This window comes from Lissotriton vulgaris, chromosome 6, assembly GCF_964263255.1.
Source record: "Lissotriton vulgaris chromosome 6, aLisVul1.2, whole genome shotgun sequence".
NCBI lineage: Eukaryota > Metazoa > Chordata > Amphibia > Caudata > Salamandridae > Lissotriton > Lissotriton vulgaris.
The window spans coordinates 1,274,479,562-1,274,493,961 of record NC_141694.1 but is presented as its reverse complement, the minus strand read 5'-3'; the positions used below and the strand labels follow the sequence as shown (position 1 = coordinate 1,274,493,961).

The 14,400-nt window shown below is 43.8% G+C and overlaps 1 protein-coding gene across 2 annotated transcripts in view; it reads right to left on the bottom strand.

The window, feature by feature from the left end:
- The window catches only part of TIAM2 (TIAM Rac1 associated GEF 2), a 313,756-nt gene that overhangs the window by 140,457 nt on the left and 158,899 nt on the right, over positions 1–14,400 (bottom strand). The window lies entirely within an intron of this gene.

Sequence of the window (14,400 nt, the reverse complement as noted above, 5' to 3'; positions counted from 1 at the left end):
TTGGCGATGATTTAAAATATTCATGGAGAAATTTGGAGGTAAGAGAATCGAAGATCAGAATTGCCCCTAGGAATGCAGGTTTGCTGTGCTCTCACTACAGGAGGGTAGAAGGAGGGGGAGCTGCCTCATGTATTAATTTTCTTGTGTGTTTGTGTGGTAGTATCACCATGCCAGTTGTATCCATGCACTCTACAATAAATTTGGAAGAAAATATCGAATATTATCATTATTTATTGTAAGTAAAAATAAATAGGACAGCCGATAGTCCTAAATGTAGTTACTTAACTAAAGCGATAGCTAAGTTGTGGGATCACACGTTCCTGGTTTTAAGCCAAAATTTTGAGGAAATAAATATCCACCTATGGATATAGCCACTTTGCAATACTGACAACCACTGTATCATCAAGGTACGTATACACAGGGAAGTGTAGATTAACTATTATATCGCCACACATGCTCGTTGAATCGATATAAGTGCAGACCGGTGATAAAAATTCAATATTTTGCTTAACGCACTCTGCTCATATAATAATCTGGTAAAAGTTGTTTTTGAATGAATGAAGATCTGTGTTGGTAGGCATGTTAAAGGTATAAAGGAAGAGATAGTTTTTTAGCTTTTTATTGACTGCAATTTTGTCGGCTACACTTTATATGATTGTGGGTAGCTATTTAGACAGACGGGATGGAAAGTCTGAAAAAAGCATAATTGAATGGGGTTTATTTACTTGTGACATTCTAGTCGTATGAAGGTCTGCTTCTGGTAGGTCATTGAAGGGGCCACTGATTGACCAAGTATGAATATCCTATAGAAATAGTGTCAGAAAGTTCAGATTGACAAAGACCAGTAAGGTACAGTAGCTGATCTGGGCCAGAAGGAGGGTCTGTGTCATAGGTGTGAAGTGGTTGGAAGATGTTTAGATATCTCAGTGGTTTCAGTGTTCCATAACATGGACTCATAATTTTTCTGTAGTTGAGTGGATAGAAAGACAAGGCACACACATGGGAACTCCAAGTATGGGCTATTTTTTTGTGTATAAGAAGGCAAAACAATCTTAGACGAGTGATCTCAACCTACATATTTTGGCTGAAATCTATAAACAAGAAATTTGTTTTGTGTCATTTAGGCGTAACCAATTAGCCATCCAATGACGGACAGAACTTAGGAAATTAGCACAATATCAACCCGTCCACTCTTATAAACAGTTTATTGTTGTCAGTCTACTGGGACACCAAAATGCCACTATCCTTGATTATTGGGATACCTCAACAATAAACAGATGAGGGTTCGAACTCAAAAATTTGGTGCAACTTTTGAATTAGTCTGATCCATGAACCACTGCTTTTCTCCTGCCTTTGAGAAAAGACACCCAACCTGAACTCCAGCCAGTGCAGGATGGTGTAGTTGATGGCGCTGAACAAAACTTGAAGATCAAGGTGGATGAGCGCAGCTATTCCATCTGTATAGATGAATACATTACTTTTGTTAAGGGACATGGCTACAGTTCATTGGATGGGCTGCTGCCACACTGGCTGCTATCAGGGAGGTTATGGAGTAGTATGTATCGTTAGTGTGGCCACAGCACACTTTCACTTGCATCCAGCCTAGAAACAACATTGTGAACTATATGTGCAAAACGTTGGCGTCGTGGGGATCTACCAAAGCTTTCTTTAGCAATCGAGTTTCTATAGGATTTTTTTCAGTCGTCATTAGAGCATGCTGGTAGAGAGTGATATGTCAACATAAGCTGGAACATGAGACTCCATTATCAGTTCTGGAAGTAAAAACATTATTTGTCAAGGCACTTAGTTGTCTGTGCCCCGTAACAGAATGTTACTTTTTATCAGTCAGACACTGAACCACATATGATATCTGTTAACCCTTTCGCTGCGGCGGCTATTCCGCCGCAGCGCTAAAGGGGCGGGGCGGGGCGGCCGCGCGGCGGCCGCATGCTGGTGACAGAACCGCTCCGTCACCAGCCGCGGTTGAGCTCTGCTGGTGACGGAGCGGTTCCGTCATGACCCGCCCCGCTCAATACAACTGCCGCGCAGGCGCAAAATCAGCGCCGCGCAGGCGCGGCGGCCCGGCCATGACGGAACTGCTCCATCATCAGCACAGCCCAACCGTAGCTGATGACGGAGCGGTTCCGTCATCAGCAGGGAAGGGGTTAAAATAACAAAATGAAAAACAACTTCTCCGCTTTACAAATCCGTGTCTTCTAAAAAAACTCTTTTACACAACATGCAATAAAAGCTTGCCATATATACAGTTAAGTTCACATTTATGACAGCAACCAGACCATTTAAAGTTCTCTGTATATCACATGTATTACATATTAACAATATTTTTAGAGATTACATACCATATAACAACGATTGTTCAAACCGCAGAAACAAAGAGGAAAAAGTGGAATCTTAAGAATCCACAGATATCGAACGGTTGGGGTGATAAAACCTTCACTAGACATTTCTCTAAAGTGCTAACCAACAAAAGATAAGAATCAGTGCGGCTATTGGCTTTATGAAATACAAGTTAACCAGAGAGCAGAAAAATGCTACCCTTGTTTCATTAGCAACAATGCACTATATTGAAAAACAAGTGATGATCTAACGTGTAGGTCAGCGCTCCTAAAAACTTCTCTATTATAAGCAAATTGCTTTCATAATTAGCCAACGAGCCAAGCTAGTCCGGGTACTTATTACACAGGGTACATCTCTCTCTACATTTATCTGTAAGCTTGCAAATTAATCTACTGGGACTTGTGTCATGCAATGTTGTCTCCTACAGCCTCTTCTCTGAGTGTGCTGAAGTAGGATAATGCAGAGAGGTAATCATCACAATGGCCATAGCAAGAATTCACTGCATGTGCGTGCTGGCCTACTCCCACTGATGATACCTGTATCATCTCGCCACTGTCTCTCTGCCTGACCATCAGCCATATTTACTGTGTCTAATTTACAGTAGACATGCTAGCTGGAAGCAGCTCATTCACAGCCACATAATTATGCAAGAGCTATTGGCTTTGCCAATGTGTTTTAGCCATGTTGTACACCAGAGTGGCTGCTGTTCAGCATAGTTAAAAGTTAGTGGCTAGAGGAGAGTTGAGTAGAGTGTTGCAGAGTGGAGTGGTATAGAGTGTCATGTATTGGAGTGGCATAGAGTGACATCGCGTAGACTGGTGTACAGTGGAGTGGTGTAGACTGGTGTACAGTGGAGTGCCATAGAGTAGACTAAACTGGTGTTCAGTACATTGGCGTAGAGTGTTGCAGAGTACAGAGCAGTAGAGTGGATTGGTATAGAGTGCAGCAGCATAGAATTCAGCTGTGTACAACGCAGCATCGTAGAATGCAGCGGTGTAGATTAGAATGTTGCTAAGTAGAGTGCAGTGGCATAGATGGCAGTGGTGCAGAGTGGCGTTGAGTGGTGCAGAGTAGAATACAGTGGTACAGAGTGGAGTGCTGTAGAGTTCAGTGGTATAGAGGGGAAAGATCCAGAGTAGAGTGGGGAAGGGTGCAGTGGTGTAGAGTGCATTGCATAGAATGCAGTTGTGCAGAGTATTGAAGAGAGCAGAGGCGTAGAGTGCAGTGGCGTAGAGTAGAATGGCGTAGAGTGCAGTGGCATTGAGGACAATGGTTCAGAGTAGAGTGCAGGGGTGTACAGTGCAGGGGCATAGAATTCAGACGCATACAAAGCAGCATTGTAGAATGCTGTGGCGTAAATTAGTTTTAAACTATAGGGGTTACGTCCATTACGGGGGCCGACTACGAGACTCTACGGACAAATTGTGGTCCAACCGAAGCACCTACAAAGCCACCGAGATTACACTCTGGAAGAACGAATGCAGGAAGCTACTCATTAAAGAGGAGTCTTTGGCTCAAGGCAAAAAGCCTCAATTCACTTTGACATGGAAGAAGGAAATAACTTGGCATTCATTGAGACACACGCTTGAAGATATTGAGTACACATTCACCTCAGAATAAGAAACATCTGTGAATGAGTCACGTTGAAGAATATAAGATTACACCGTGGTCCAAGCCCTCATGATAATCCCCCAAGGCAAAGGGGGATTGGAAACGCGTTTGCTCGTCCATTCCAGTCTACGAGGGATCCACATCAAATGGGATTCTAGTGAGGGTGTCGTATGAAATATACCCCGAGAGATAACCCCCTAAATAGGTTTATCCCTGCAGCCTGTTTGTCTTCATGCTCTATGTATAAAGAAAATAATCTTAGCGCTGATAGACAATTTACAATATTGACTGGTGTAATTCGATGATTTGTTGTTATTATTTATATAATTTATTTTTGTCTGTCATGAGTTAATGCACATATGTTTGTAAAGAGTTCACAAAAGTACATAACACAGAATGATATGTGTGTTCTTGTAATGCATTGAAAATGATTAACAAAAGTTTTTTTCTAAAAATGATTTGAATCCAATACAATTGTTTAAGTACAACACAATGGCTAAAGGCTTTGTATGTTGTGTCTGCTGAACAAATTAGCAGCACATAAACTGTTGGCCAGGTAACCCCTTTTTTTGATAACAGTGGCGTAGATTAGAGCGGTGTATAGTAGCGTACAGTGGCGTAGAGGCGCAGTGGTGCAAAGTAGATCTACAGAAAGTGCAATGGTGTAGCATACAGTAGCGTAGAGTGCAGTGTTGCAGAGTGGAGTAGCATAGAGAACAGTGGTTTAGAGTGGCGCAGAGTAGAGTGACAGAGTGATGCAAAGTAGAGTATAGTGGTGTAGAGTGGGGCAGAGTAGAGTGACAGAGTGATGCAAAGCAGAGTATAGTGGTGTAGAGTGGATGGTGTAGAGTGCAGTGTTGCATAGTAGTGTCGTAGAGTGCAGTGGTGTAGAGTGCCTTAGAGTACATTGGCGTAGAGTGCAGTTGTGTAGAGAGCTGTGGCAAAGACTACAGAGGTGTAGAGTAGAGTGCAGTGGTGTAGAGGGCAGTTCGTTTAGAGTAGAGTGCAGTGGCATAGAGTGGAGTGGCACAGAGTGGGGTGGCCTAGAGTTCAGTGGCGAGGAATAGATTGTTTCAGAGTAGAGTGAAGTTGCGTAGAGTGGAGTTGTGCCGGGTAGAGTGAAGTGTCATGGAGTGGAGTAGTGCAGGGTAGAATACAGTGGTGTAGAGCATAGTGGCGTAGAGTACTGGGGTAAAGTGGTGTACAGTGTATTGGCATACAGTGCATTGGCGTAGAGTGCAGTGTTGCAGAGTGGTGTAGAGTGGAGTTGTGTAGAGTAGAGTGGTGTAGAGTGCATTGGCACAGAGTAAAGTAGAGAGGGGTAGAGTGAAGTGGTGAAGAGTGGATTGGCGCAGAGTGGAGTAGAGCGCCGTGGCATGGTGCAAAGTGGAGTGGTGCAGAGTGGTGCGGAGTGGTGCAGAGTAGAGTACGCATAGTGTGGTAGCAATCTGCCATTACATACAACACATTTTCAATTGAAATGATCATTACATTTGCACAGACATACAGTTTTACTAATAAAACTATAAAGCGCACAAACGATAATGTGTGGAAACGGCATCACCTATTGTATTGATCATATTTAAGTATTTGTTTCCAACATGCTTCAGAATTAACAAAACATGTGCTTCATGTGTGCTTTGTTGATGCCGATATATTCTGAAATACTTGCACAGTTCATTTAAATGCTGTGGTGTGTTGGACGAAAACCCTTTCATCTACCCCCAGTATTCAGCAAGATTGTCACATAAATTCTCATTTTAAAGTAAAAAAAAAGAAAAGTACACACCAAGCTCCCTCAGAAGACAGAGCCTGACATATGACCTCTGTCGTTAAATGCACAGTAAAAGTGGCTTGATAAAAACAAGCATTTGCAATGCAATAGGTCTCGCATTGGGAAAGTGTGAGCTATTGGTATTATAAATAACACTTTTTTTAAATATGTGTTGGCTTTGAAAATATATAAATTAATAGCATTGTTATTCACAAAGCCAATAGCTTACACTTTCCTAATGCGAGCCCTATTGGCTATGGCAATGCTTGTAGGTAGCAAGCAAGGACAGTGCTGTTGTGGTGCTGAGTGATGCTGTTGTGGTGCTGAGTGATGATGTGGTTGGGCTGAGTGATGTGGTGGTGTATTAGAGTGATGTGGTGGTGTCCCAGAGTGATGTGGTGGTGTCCCAGAGTGATATGGTGGTGGTGTCCCAGAGTGATGTGGTGGTGGTCTCCCCGAGTGATGTGGTGGTGTCCCCGAGTGATGTGGTGGTGTTCCTGAGTGATGTGTTGGTGTTCCCGAGTGATGTGATGGTGTTCCTGAGTGATGTGGTGGTGTCCCTGAGTGATGTGGTGGTGCCCCTGAGTGGTGCCCCTGAGTGATGTGGTGGTGTTCAAGAGTGATGTGGTGGTGTCCCTGAGTGATGTGGTGGTGTCCTAGAGTGATGTGGTGGTGTCCTAGAGTGATGTGGCGGTGTCCTAGAGTGATATGGTGGTGTCCCTGAGTGATGTGGTGGTGTTGTGTGGCATTCAGCAGTGTGAGGCGTGCAGCAGTGTGAGGCAGTGTGAGACGCGCAGCAGTGTGTGGCGTGCAGCAGTGTGAGTAATGAGGCAGTGTGCAGCGTGCAGTAGTGTGAGGCGTGCAGCACTGTGAGGCGTGCAGCAGTGTGAGGCGTGCAGCAGTGTGAGTCGTGCTGCAGTGTGCAGCATGCAGCATGCAGCAGTGTGCAGCAGTGTGATGCGTGCAGCAGTGTGATGCGTGCAGCAGTGTGTGGCGTGCAGCAGTGTGTGGCATGTAGCAGTGTGAGGCATGCATAATTGTGTCGTTTAGCAGTGTGCAGCATGCAGCAGTGTGCAGCAGTGTGTGGCGTGCAGAAGTGTGTGGCGTGCAGCAGTGTGTGGCGTGCAGAAGTGAGGCATGCAGCAGTGTGAGGCATGCAACTGTGTGAGGCGTGCAACTGTGTGAGGCGTGCAGCAGTGTGTCGTGCAGCAGTGTGCAGCATGCAGCAGTGTGAGTAATGAAGCAGTGTGCAGTTGCAGCAGTGTGAGGCGTGCAGCAGTGTGAGGTGTGCAGCAGTGTGAGGCGTGCAGCAGTGTGTGGCGTGCAGCAGTGTGTGGCGTGCAGCAGTGTGTCGGGCAGCAGTGTGCAGCATGCAGCAGTGTGAGTAATGCAGCAGTGTGCGGCGTGCAGCAGTATGAGGCGTGCAGCATTGTGAGGCATGCAGCATTGTGAGACGTGCAGCACTGTGAGGCATGCAGCAGTGTGAGGCATGCAGCGGTGTGAGGCATGCAGCAGTGTGACTCGTGCAGCATACAGCAGTGTGAGTAATGCTGCAGCATGCAGCAGTGAGAGGCGTGCATCAGTGAGAGGCGTGCAGCAGTGTGAGGTCTGCAGCAGTGTGAGGTGTGCAGCAGTGTGTGGCGTGCAGCAGTGTGAGGCGTGCAGCAGTGCGAGGCGTGCAGCAGTGAGAGAAGTGCAGCAGTGTGCGGCGTGCAGTAGTGTGTGGCGTGCAGCAGTGTGTGGCGTGCAGCAGTGTGTGGCGTTCAGCAGTGTGAAACATGCAGCAGTGTGAGGCGTGCAGCAGTGTGTGGCGTGCAGCAGTGAGTAATGCAGCAGTGTGCAGCATGCAGCAATGTGAGGCGTGCATCAGTGTGTGGCGTGCAGCAGTGTGAGGCGTGCAGCAGTGTGAGTAGTGCAGCAGTGTGAGGCATGCAGCAGTGTGTTGCGTGCAGCAGTGTGAGGCGTGCAGCAGTATGAGGCGTGCAGCAGTTGAGGCGTGCAGCAGTGTGTCAACCTTATCTTAAGTGTAAATGACACTTAACCTTAGCGCACTGTTGCTCAAGCGCGAAACACGCTACAAATTATATAAACACTCTTGAATGCGTTTTCAGAATTGATTTTAGTGATTTCAAATGAGAATTTTTCAAAACATTGCAAATAAACACAACATGTTTTCGTTATATATCAAACACAACATATGATTATAACAAAATGTTCCAAAACTTCAATATCAGTTTCTTTGAGAATTATAATATTTCATCTGTATATGCCCAATGCATTTCGAGCTGTGGGCAGCTCTTCGTCGGGAGCCTGAAAAGATATAATGTGGAATACAATGCAATCACTCAAAAGTCTTATGGCACAAGAAAAACACTAAAATAATAAAAAGTAGAGCATCATCACTCCAGTAAAAGAAAACCTTCACCAACACCTAAGTGCATGTGTCAGAATCACACCAAAACAAAACTTACTACAGTCGCGCTCCTCAAGCGCTATAACCTTCTGTAAAAACAAAACATACACTCTAACTCATATATCCACCCGAATAGCTGGGAAAATATCTACAGTCCAAAACATCAACAAAAACTGGTGGAGCTGCACGTTACCTTGTCTTGAACTCCAGAATTCAAGATACTATTCTTTGCACCCAGCGCTTCTATATTCAACCTAAAAATGACGGAGAAACCAATGCCTATCAGTCGGGAAAAAAATTAACCCTGGCGGATGTCAATAACACCACTGCTGCAACGCAGCACGCTCACCTAGTATGTCTTCCTCAACGTGTACAGCAAACTCCTCTCTGTTTCTCTCTCAGTCGCTCTCTCTGGGAACAGTGAATGCGAGGGAACAAGCCTCGCCGGTCCTATACACGGAACTGCGTCCAACAAAATAGAAAACGGACTCCTAATTCAAATCTACCAATACTAACCCGCGCCATCTTGTAATGGCTAAACATAAAGACCAAACAACTAAATATACGAGGAAAGTTGTGAAAGAAAGAAATAAAGTGATAAAAATTAAATATGAATAAAATGTGCCTCAGGATGAATGCAATTCAATACAAATACAATATGGTAGTGCAAGTCACAGACAACATACTCAGGTGCAGAGACAAAGTCAAGGGTAATCATAGAAAACATGAAAAATCTACTTTTTCATTGAGACCTTTGGGTTCTTGTGACGATAAAAATTTAATCCAGTGTATTTCTCTCTGGAGGAGGGATCTGGTGAGATCAACCCCCTCATGAATTTTAACTACCTCTAGGATGGAAAACCTTATCTGAGCTATGCTGTGGTTATTGTCATTCCAATGTCTGCCTAAGTTACTTTTGGTGTTTTTGTTTCTAATCGTACTCTTATGTTCTGAAATTCTTGTTTTAAGTTTTCTTTCTGTTTTTCCCGTGTAGATTTTGCCACACGGGCATTTGATGTAATAAATCAAATTTTTTGTGTTACAATCACCGTTGTAATGTAATTTTATTTCTCTGCCAGTTTGCGGATGGTTTAACGCATTGCCTACAATTACATTGGAGCAATGTACACAGTTTTGGCATTTCTTCATACCTCTGTTGGTTTCTTCAATTGCCCTGGTTGGGGTCATTAGTAGCTCTTTTAGGTTTTTTGAGCGTTTGTAGGCAAAAATGGGTGTATTGTTGTATATCCCATTAAAATCAACTTCATTTCTTAAGAGGTTCCAGTGTTTATTTATTATGGTTTTCAATTTGTTAGATGTTGTAGAGAATTTAGATACAAACACCTGTCTGTCTTGAAGTTTTTTGGGTTTTTGAATGAGCAAATTCTCTCTGCTATAGGCTTTAATGCGGTCTTCAGCTTTCTTCAACACCTCCTCAGGGTATCCTCTGTCTTTGTAACGTTGATGTTGCAAGTCTAGGTTCTTTCTACATTCATCCTCTTCAGAACAAATCCTCTTGATTCTCATGTATTGAGATACCGGAAGGTTATCTTTAAGATGTTGGGTGTGAAAACTTTGATACAGTAGTGAGTTGTTGACATCAGTCTGTTTTCTATATGTGGTAGTAGAAATTTGTAGATCATCAATTTTGACTAAAACATCCAGGAAAGAAAGTTCTTTTTCACTTATGACATGCGTGAATTCAATATGTTCTGAACATAGATTTAACCTTTCTATCTCCAGTTCCAGGCTTTGTCTAGTTCCTGACCACATCAAAAAAATGTCGTTGATAAACCTCCTGTACAAGGTTGTGTGATCATTCCAAAATTTGTTATTGTACATGTGATCTGCCTCAAATTTCGCCATAAAAGTATTGGCATATGCCGGGGCCCCGGCAAATCCCATGGATGTTCCATGCTGTTGGAGAAAGAACTCAGAGGACCATTTGAAATAACTGTGATGTAAACAGAAATGTAATAGCTCTAAAATAAACACTTTGTTAGCTCTTATCGGATTCTGTTGTAGCAAAGCCCATTCCACGGCTTCCAATCCAGCTAGGTGGGGAATAGAAGTGTACAATGACTTGACGTCAATGGTACACAATAATGTAGGACTCGTCATGGTGACATTTTTTAGCGTCAAAAGAAAGTCATTGGTGTCTTTGGTATACGATGGCCATTGTTGAACGAATGGCTGTAAAAATGTGTCAATATACTGACCGAGTGGTTCAAAAATGGTGCCACACCCGGTCACAATTGGACGCATGGGGGGATCTAGGAGATTCTTATGCACCTTGGGGAGCATATAGAGTGATGGTCTCCTGGGATTTGACACTGTAAGAAATTGTTTGGTCGTGGCAGTTATGTGGCCTTGGTCAAACGCTTTGGTCAGGATTTCATTGAGAGTTAGCTGCAATTCGTCTGTAGGATCTCTATCCAATTTCAGATATGTCATGGTATCTTCTACATGTTCATTCACTTTCCTGTGGTACATTGACTTGTCCATAATAACTATGGCGCCTCCTTTGTCAGCTTTTTGTATGTGAATGTTTTGATTCTCCTGAAGGCCTTTTATAACGGATCTATCATAAATAGAGATGTTTTTCCTTTTTGACTTCTTCAGGTTCATACTCTCCATTTCGTTGAGAACAGAGTTTTCAAAGGCATCCAAAATCTTGTGTGTTACTGGGGCTTGAAATTTGGATTTCGGCTTAAACTCTAGGAATTCTGGTTCCTCTTTAGCCGCTTGTTCAGGTACCACATTTGTGAAGAAATGTCTGAGTTTAAGGACCCTCATGAATTTAAAGAACGCAATCTCATTTTCCAAGTTATTGGTGTCATATGTTGGAACGAATCCTAATCCTTTGTTCAACATTCTCATTTCGTCATTTGTCAGTTCAGTCTTTGAAATGTTTAGAACCAAATTTACCTCGTGCTTCTTGTTCGGACTCCTTCTACCTCCTCTCCTTGTTTTGATTGTTTTTTCTGTTGCTTCCCTGGTGGTTGACTTGCATCCCCTCCCTGGGATAAAAAAGGCTGACTTGTAGTGGTGGATTTGGTAACTTCAGTTGATGTTTGACCAGTGCTTGTTTCTGCTATTTGAGTTTGAGCTGCCGGTCTGCTTGTACTCAATTCACTTTCGGATACTAAACTTTCTTCTGAGGTTACAACAGTCTTTTTCTTCTGGAATGTTCTTCGCTGGGCATAAACTTCCGCCCACGTGTACACTTCATTCAATTTATAGTCCAAAGTGTCGCGCTTAAATTTCCTCAATTTGCCCTCTTGAAGCTCCTTTTGGTATCTTTCTAACTTTGAGTTTAGATCCTCCAATGATTTGTCCCAATCTGTCTTGTCCATCCGAGACTCCAAGTTGTGTTTTATTTCATCAATTTCATTTGATAGTTCATGAATGACTTTTGCCAGCTCTTCTATCAGTAAAAGGATCAAGTCCAGCGAGCATTTGTTTAGAATTGAGAACCATTTCTCCATAAACTCCTTGTTTAGGTGAAATCTGTGTAGCATTGGTTTTATGGACATCCTTAGGCCGCGTGGAATCCTCTTGACCCTGTGGTACTGCACCAGGGTTGATGCATGTAACTTTTGGTTTACCTCTCGTTTTGCAAGAAATTCAAGTTGCTTTAATTGTTGAATGATGGTATTGCCTTGCACATTTGATGATTTAACGTCCTGAATTAAAGTATAAATGCTGTCTGCTTGTTCAGATGTGTAGGCTAGTGTTTTAGCCCTGTTTTCTGTCATGCTTGAGATTTGGTCATAAGCCATGGTGCTCACTCCGTGTAGACAGATTCTCAAAATGTTATTTAGTGTGGTTAGAGGAGCACTCACTGTTGATTTTATTCCTCTTAATTATACTGTGATTACTATTTATACAGTTTTAAACTCAAAGCGTGCAGCTGAGGTAGCACGTCTGCCCTATCACGTGCCCTAAATATTTGCCAACCTTATCTTAAGTGTAAATGACACTTAACCTTAGCGCACTGTTGCTCAAGCGCGAAACACGCTACAAATTATATAAACACTCTTGAATGCGTTTTCAGAATTGATTTTAGTGATTTCAAATGAGAATTTTTCAAAACATTGCAAATAAACACAACATGTTTTCGTTATATATCAAACACAACATATGATTGTGCAGCAGTGTGTAGCATGCAGCAGTGTGAGGAATGCAGCAGTGTGTCGTGCATCAGTGTGCAGCATGCAGCAGTGTGAGGCGTGCAGCAGTGTGTGGCGTGCAGCAGTGTGAGGCATGCAGCAGTGTGTCGTGCAGCAGTGTGCAACATGCAACTGTGTGAGGCGTGCAGCAGTGTGTGGCGTGCAGCAGTGTGAGGCGTGCAGCAGTGTGAGGCGTGCAGCAGTGTGAAGCATGCAGCAGTGTGTGGCGTGCAGCAGTGTGTGGTGTGCAGCAGAGTGTGGCGTGCAGTAGCGCGACGCGTGCAGCCGTGTGTTGCGTGCATCAATGTGAGGCGTGCAGCAGTGTGAGGCGTGCAGCAGGCGTGCAGCAATGTGTGGCGTGCAGCAGTGTGGCGTGCAGCAGCGTGAGACATGCAGCAGCGTGTGGCGTGCAGCAGCGTGTGGTGTGCAGCAGTGTATGGTGTGCAGAAGCGTGTGGCGTGCAGCAGCGTGTGGCGTGCAGCAGCGTGTGGCGTGCAGCAGTTTGTGCCGTGCAGCAGCGTGAGGCATACAGCATACACAGTATGAATGAATGATGAAAACAGGAAGAAGGGTTTCTTCCTGTTATCATCATTCATTCTTCGGAAATTGTGAGCGAGTGAACCAACGCAATGGTTTGTAAACAACAAGAAAAGCGGACATCAAAGGGTGGGAGGGAAGGAGCATATGGGGTGTGAGCGATAACGAAAGTTAATTGTTGTAAGAGAGGTGGGGGCAGGAAGTGAGGCCGAGCGAGCGCTGGCGAAATCAGTCTGCTGCTTTCAAGTCCGATGCCAGATGCCAGCTTTGCGCTTGAATGCCTCACATGCACTGGCCATAAACCGCATTCCAAAGGTCTTTGGCAGCATTTTCTGGTGCCCCTTAATAAATCTCTCGCATAGCGATTGCTTACGCAAAAGCTAGGCGAGACCTAACAAGATATAGAGGTCTGTTTACCGAAAGAAGCACTTGTGGAAGGCTACAAGGAAAGGTGGGGTGAAAAGGCTTTGCTCCTTGGTAGGGTCAAACTGAACCTGGATAGCCTAAAACAAATAAAGCGAGCAAATAAAACACCAGAAAGTGTGAGTTACAAATCAAGCCAATGGTAAGCAACGGGCAGAATGCATTCCCTGGAAAGGTTTTTGAAGTGTCCCTAAGATGTCTTTAGCAAACCGGAAAGCTGCACTATCTGGTTTGATAAAAATGGACTGATTCTGCAAATCAAAATTGGTCTCTTCATTATTTCAAATGTCCCCTGCCATTACATTTCCATACCCACTGAATCTCTCTTTTAACACACTCCCATGGCCCGGGAAGTGGAGGCCACACAGGTGCCCAAAACCAAAGTCACAGATCTCAAGTATAAGTGACTTTACCCATCTCTCTCTCCTTCACTGATGTGACTAATAACTAGAATAAACGTAGCATATCTGGATGCTGGCTTTTAGATTTTTATCAGAGCAGATCTACACATAACAGCACAATGTTAGCATTTATGACAGGTAATCTCTGCCTTATTGATGAGGCAAATTCACCAGTCATTTACCAACCTTGAGGACTACACAGTACGGGTACGTGGGGCAAGTGGAGCTGCGCTTCATAAATATGTTTCATATTCAGATCATAATAAGGATAACAATCTTGAAGACCAGAGTTTCATCTAAGCCCCATGTTTCAAGCAGATGTCTGAAACGGAGTGACTAGAATGCAAATATAAATGCTTGTAGGCACCACTAGTCAGTGTTCAGAAGAAGCTCATTCTGTGACATACATCACTCTTCATCTCTGATTTCTTTCTTTCATCTCTATCCCGAAACAAGTGTTGTGGATGTTAGTACAAGTCAGCCGGTCGAGGACGCAACATTTGGGAATCAGCCTTCACACCGCAACTGTTACAAAGCATGCGATTACCCTACATGCCATTGCAAAGAAAAAGGTGTGTAGTAGTGGGTAGAAGGGGTTGAATTTAACTCCAACACCTTCCCTACTGTTGCACACACTGGAGTTGGAATAGAAAATTAATGTATTCCAACTTCCAGGACTCCCCCGACAGCAAATCGGGGTAAAGTTTAGCG